General features: G+C 38.6%; 1 long non-coding RNA gene across 1 annotated transcript; it reads left to right on the top strand.

Moving 5' to 3' along the window:
• Positions 1-142: 142 nt before the first annotated feature.
• On the top strand, positions 143-4539 carry LOC149502595 (uncharacterized). Its single transcript, XR_016323298.1, has 3 exons — positions 143-313; positions 3494-3602; positions 4176-4539. It is a non-coding gene; the product is annotated as an uncharacterized LOC149502595 (long non-coding RNA).
• Positions 4540-6503: the final 1964 nt, after the last annotated feature.

Below are 6503 nucleotides of genomic sequence, written 5' to 3'. Positions count from 1 at the left end.
GTTTCCATACGGCCTAAATTTAGAGGGCGCTCGCTACAGAAATAAAAACGGTTTTTTTACGTGTTTTTTTAGTCGGGAACAGTGAACGTTTCGCACCGTCTGGTGGTGTGCCAGCGGCGAGCGCTCGCGAAACCCGAGATACGTGCCATATTTGGCAAACGTTGGCGCGCGATCACAAACGGTTTTGGATATTTAGTTTCGACGGGTCGGGCGCGCGCGGGTCGCTCCGCCCGTGCGCTAATTTCAGCCCCTTCCTTCTCGCTACACGACACGAGTCTCCGTTACCTGCCTCAGCTAAACACTGCCATTTATGGTACGATCGTTTAGGATCGATTTTCCTAATAAATATATAAATCTTCAATCTAACTCAATCTTACTGACCTACATCAAACAAAAGTGGAACTCGTTCAGCCCATACACTTGATTACCGAACTAGGGATGTATTGTATCGATATAGGGTATTTAATTTGGATTCCGCTTATGGTAAATGTTTACACTGATTTGGGTAGTTTTTTTTTCTTTTCCCTACCTATGCCTTGAGAGGCTATTTCAGCTTCGCCCTAGCATGTAGGTGAGCTCACGGGGCTTAAACCGAAGTGTTGCTAATACTGACCCTAGCAAGAGCAGTGCTTCGCAGAAAGAGGAAGAAACTCAGTGGGCTGTGTCTATGGGGTGGGTAGTGCAGTTCCAGTAGGTCTACCGATAAATGATATTATGATGTGTTAAGCATCACGTTACTGTTCTTAGTTTACGATTACTCACAGCTGTAAATAAAGCTATAAACCCATATTTTGATTAGTCAGTAGACGTGTATTCGCGAATCTCGGGCGCGGTTTCTGAAACTTTAACTATTTATTTGGCGAGTATTACGTAATACGATTCTGCCTTTTTCTGCCGCGAACCAATCGTGCGTTTGTATTTAAACGTTGGTCTGCAGTCAGAGACGTCTTAAACTAGGATGGAGCCCTTGGGCACACAAGAATTTGAGGCCCTTTTGGAAAGTAAAAAAAGCGAATTATAATAACATTTTTTTACTGAATATGACCATTTATCATCAAATACAGTATGATATAATATGTCATTAATGATATTAGAATGCTGCTGGTTTTTTGGTTACGATTTCGATAAAGGTTTCTTTCGGGATTTCTGTTGAGCAAAATCTTCTATTATAGTCATAGTATATGCCTTGTAAATACCTTCTGATTACTGATTTGTGAAAAAAGTGTAATGTGCCCGACAAAAATGTTTTGAGAGTAAACGTGTGAGAGAAATTGTCGGTCTTTCGGGGCCCCCTGAGAATGGGGGCCATGGGCACGGGCCCCGTGTGCCCTTATGGTAAAGACGGTATTGGCTGCAGTTATACATTACTATTATGAGTCCGTTTATTATGTCTCAATATCGCGGCGATGTTTGTGTTCTGATGACCTTGCGCAAAGGATCTTGAGGATGTCCGTCCTCGGTCATTATTTAATTTAAAAAAATTTAATATGTAGTTGTTTTAATTCGTAATTATAACTAATCTCAGTAAGCTGTAACTATACTTGAGACTTTAAATCTTATATCTCAAGGTGGGTGGCGCATTTACGTTGTAGATGTCTATGGGCTCCAGTAACCACTTAACTCCAGGTGGGCTGTGAGCTCGTCCACCCACCTAAGCAATAAACAAAAATTTCTAAAAAAAATTTTTTATAAATAAAAATAAAATTATAGAAATTTATATAAAGTTTGAGAGCCTCTGAATAGATCAATTTTAGATCCGCTTTTGTTCTCTTACGTCGCAGCGTCGATGTTTAATTTTATACGTATCCAATTATCGTTAACACGAGTTTGTCCTTATATAGAACATCATTCACTTGTCATGACTGCCTTAAATTTGTTAACCAATTCAAAGATATTGATCAAAGACGCTAATATGAAATATGAAATATTATGTTTTTTTTTGTGCTCTTGTTTATTTTTTAATTACAGCAAAAAATTAAGCAGATTCCTTTAAATTTAATTCTCATTCGATTAGAAAAGTATTGAGGTAGGTTCGATTTTGTGTTGAAGTATAAACTGATGAGTTGGTGGTACAGACTTGCAGACGTTGCGTCACCAAGCGAATTTTATTAAGAAGTTTATCTCATTGTCCAAGTGTTCACCGGAGTCGGTATCAAACATAATATGAATTATTACAATTATTATCTATATAATATTATGAATACGAGAAGCAAAAACTTTGTATCCGTTTTTACGAAAATCGCGTGGACGGAGGAGTACGAAATTTCCCACACTTATAGAGAATATAGAGAAGGAGTGCACAGTGCTAATATTTTTTTAAATAATGCATAAAATATACATTAAGCCAATTAAGAAAACATGTATTTGACACACACACGCATTTATACTATTTTATTTATTGTTAAAGTCTGTGGTCAAGTTGAAACCAGATTAATATTGATTTCTTTAATATTATTTGTCTATAGTGTAGCCTTAGCGAAATCGGTGATTATATTTTAGATGTATAATATAGTCTTTGACAATAGAACCATAATAATGTTCAAACTTATAATTTAAATTAATAATTATAGTCGAATTTCGACTACCGGGCGACCACTAGTCGTAACAATTACTTTATGTATTCAAATATTCTTCACAGACGTTTTGGAATCATCGTGTCAGTACCACCGACCTGGAACGCAGTTTCAGCATTAAGAAGATGCCACAAGGGCTTGCACTTGTAACGGGCAGCTGTCATAGAATACAAGATATTTGATAGATGCCTGAATCTCGGTAACGACATTTCCGGGATCAGCTCGCGTATTTAAAAAATTCAAACAACAGTATTTAGGTCGTCTACCGAGCAACTACACCTGATCGGTAAAAGATCCTCCCTCTGTCGTATCGCCCTAACACTTTTCCAATATACGTAACAGCATCCGACAATAGCATCGTACACAATTTTTAAATCGGTTCATGTGATAAGCACGATTAGAACTAGAACAGGTCTGCCTTACTGAATACTAACCGAAGATCCATTCAGTGCTGCACTCATTCCACACGGAGCACAATTTCAAACATGGATATTACAACGCAATATCGTGTGGGCGAAGTCGCGATGGTGTTGTGTAAGAATTGTGTTACCCTCTAAACCGGAAGAAATTATTGATTTGCTGCAGAAACATGCAGTTCAATAAGCACTCAATCGAGTTCACGAAGAGACCTAGCGCAAGGACATATTAGGACCTCTTGTGAGTCCGCACGGGTAGGTACCACCAGCCTATTTTTACCGTGCAGCAATAATGCGTTTCGGTTTGAAGGCAGCCGTTGTAACTATACTGAGACCTTAGAACTTGTACCTCAAGCCGGGTGGCGCATTTACGTTGTAGATGTCTATGGGCTCCAGTAACCACCTAACACCAGGTGGGCTGTGAGCCCGTCGACTCATCTAAGCAACAAAAAAACATAACTGTGAATTTACTAGATTATATTTATTTTAAATTTATGTTTATAGGTTACCGCTACAGATGGTTAGGCTCAAAGCAATAACAGCGCATTTGATGGTAGCCTTTAGGTGCTCATAGCCAATGGCGCTCAAGATAGCTTCATGGCAATAACAGACAGTACGTAATATTTATTGGGTCTATGAGTGGTCATTATTTTAAGATTCTAGCTACCGATTTGTGCTATTTCTAGTATGAACAATGACGATTAAAGCTTTGGGAATATTGATTTGTTTTTTGTTTATAAATTAATCTTTTGAACTTGTTACTATTTTCTTTTTTCTTAGTAAGAAAAGTGCTTAAACAAAACACGTATCAAAAAATCTTCTATTATTCACGTCTAGTACAACACTACTATGTGATCTTAATTTGTTGTACCCAATTCTGTATTCAAGACCTGGTTAAAACAGTCGATAGCACAGAAGATTTTTTTTTTTTTTTATTGCCCTTGTAGGCAGACGAGCATACGGCCCACCTGATGGTGAGTGGTTACCGTCGCCCATGGACTTCAGCAATGCCAGGGACAGAGCCAAGCCGCTGCCTACCGCTTAATACTCTCCACAAGCCTATTCTAGCTTAATACCGTTTAAATAGAAACATCTGTCATTAACCTTCATTATAACCGTTGTATTCGTTAATTACACAATAATTGAATTACGAAGGCTCGTTACATTATATTGTGTTACATTCCAGTTACGATCGGCTGAGACGCCCACGAGTTTGGAGTTGACCCAAATACGAACCAGTTGGAGAGCGGACAACTCCTATGTTAATAACCAAAAATAGATTTTCAACAACAATTCTCCATTTACAAACTGATCATGCGTTTAAGGTATCAACAATTATTTTTACTGGTGGTAGGACCTCTTGTGAGTCCGCGCGGGTAGGTACCACCGCCCTGCTTATTTATGCCGTGAAGCAGTAATGCGTTTCGGTTTGAAGGGTGGGGCAGCCGTTATAACTATACTTGAGACCTTAGAACTTATATGTCAAGGTGGGTGGTGCATTTACGTTGTAGATGTCTATGGGCTCCAGTAACTACTTAACACCAGGTGGGCTGTGAGCTCGTCCACTCATCTAAGAAAAAAATTAAAAAAATTTAGAAAGCCGTAAATCATTCTAGAGACACCTGTCTCTAAGCTAAGATTTTCTACCTATGATATTCGATATCCATCTATCTATGAGTATCGGTGACGCTCATACGAATACAATTATGAACACCTACATCCAAAAATAATAGCTCCTTATTCTATTTACACAATTTACAAAAAATATCAAATTACAATGAGACAAATAAAATGAAGAGAAAGTCATAAAGTATACAATATTTATTCTAAATCATATATTCTTTTAATATCCCGGTTTAGGTATAAACCTCCTACAATAGTATACATGCTTTTCTGTGGCTCGTTTTTCTGAAGAAGTCATTACGTATTTTCTTACATTGTCATATCCCAGCACCTTCCTCTGTCTCTAGTAACAGGGGGCTCATACTTCGGTAGACTAGTTTTGTAGGTACTAGAGATCCCGAATGCAATGCGTGTAGGCATATGTTATTTATATTCTCCGATCCGAAAATGAAAATTATTATATAGCGATTGGAGTCGCGTGAACTTTTTTTTATATGAGAGATTCCATTATATTCGTGTGTACATAGAGACATACGAAGATGCATAAAAATACGTACATGAGATTTGGTGGGAGAAGATCAGAGCTGCGCTAGGGTAACTACATCAACCTTGGTACACGTTCTGACTTTTTTTTACTGCTTTGAGAGCTGAACGAGCTCACAGCTCACCTGGTATTAAGTGGTTACTGGAGCCCATAGACATCTACAACGTACATGCGCCACCCACCTTGAGATATAAGTTCTAAGTTTGCAGTATAGTTACAGCGGCTGCCCCGCCCTTCAAACCGAAACGTATTACTGCTTCACAGCAGAAATAGGCGGGGTGGTGGTACCCGCTCGTGCAGACTCACAAGAGGTCCTACCACCAATAATTACGCAATTTATAATTTTGCGGGTTTGATTTTTATTACACGATGTTCTTTCCTTCACCGTGGAAATCAATCGTAAACATTTGTTAAGTACGTATTTCATTAGAAAAATTGGTATTGGATTTGAACATCCTTGCATCGCTAGATACGAATGCACCGGACGTCTTAACCTTTAGGCCACGACGACTTCTAAAGCGTAGCTAAAAAGTCTCTCTGTCAAAGGTCTAGTAAACATTTTTATTTATTTCTATCTGTTTTTTGCAGAAATAGAGCCATTCGCATTTTACGAAGCCATAATATAGATAACTAAAGATAAATTTAGAGAGTAATCTTATAGTGTAACGCGATCGGTGTTAATGACATCTTACCATCAGGAAATACGTAAAATACATTTTCAGCTTCAATTTTTCTTAAATAATTTTAACCTTCACCATCAAATCGAATTTGAGAAAACGTTAGACAAGAGCGATTGGCGTTAGGCTTAGCCTCCACTATGAAAAAAGCCGAGCGGTTTTTCCGTTATAACTCTGATACACTTCAAGGTTAAGTATAAAGCAGTGCAATATACGCAGCTTTATTTTTTTTCTTGCGTTTATACACAGCCAAGCGTACGACCCACCTGATGGTGAGTGGTTACCGTTGCAAAGTTAAGCCACTGCCTACCGTAAAATTGAGATCGAATATAGCGCGAAAGCAATATTGCAACACAATGTGTATAAAAAAAAGGGAGCGTAACCTAAATTCATAACACCGGTACATAATTAATGAAATTTATCTTGTGGAATATTTCAAACCAAAATTAGTTTTCCATTTCTTTGTTTTCCTTGAGATGATCCCCCCCATCTCTTTCTTCCATCACACCTCTCGCCACCGGAGCAGAGTTCACCCATATTATCTCGAACCGCTGCGTTCATTGACAGTGCGTTTCCAGAGATCTTTTCTGCCACGTACCGTCCAGCTTTGGAATGAGCTTCCCCTCCACGGTGTTCCCCGAGTGCTATGACATGTCCTTCTTCAAACGAG

Source organism: Bombyx mandarina, chromosome 07, assembly GCF_030267445.1.
Source record: "Bombyx mandarina strain Sakado chromosome 07, ASM3026744v2".
In the NCBI taxonomy this organism is placed as follows: Eukaryota; Metazoa; Arthropoda; class Insecta; order Lepidoptera; family Bombycidae; genus Bombyx; species Bombyx mandarina.
This window is presented reverse-complemented; position numbering and strand designations above follow the sequence as displayed.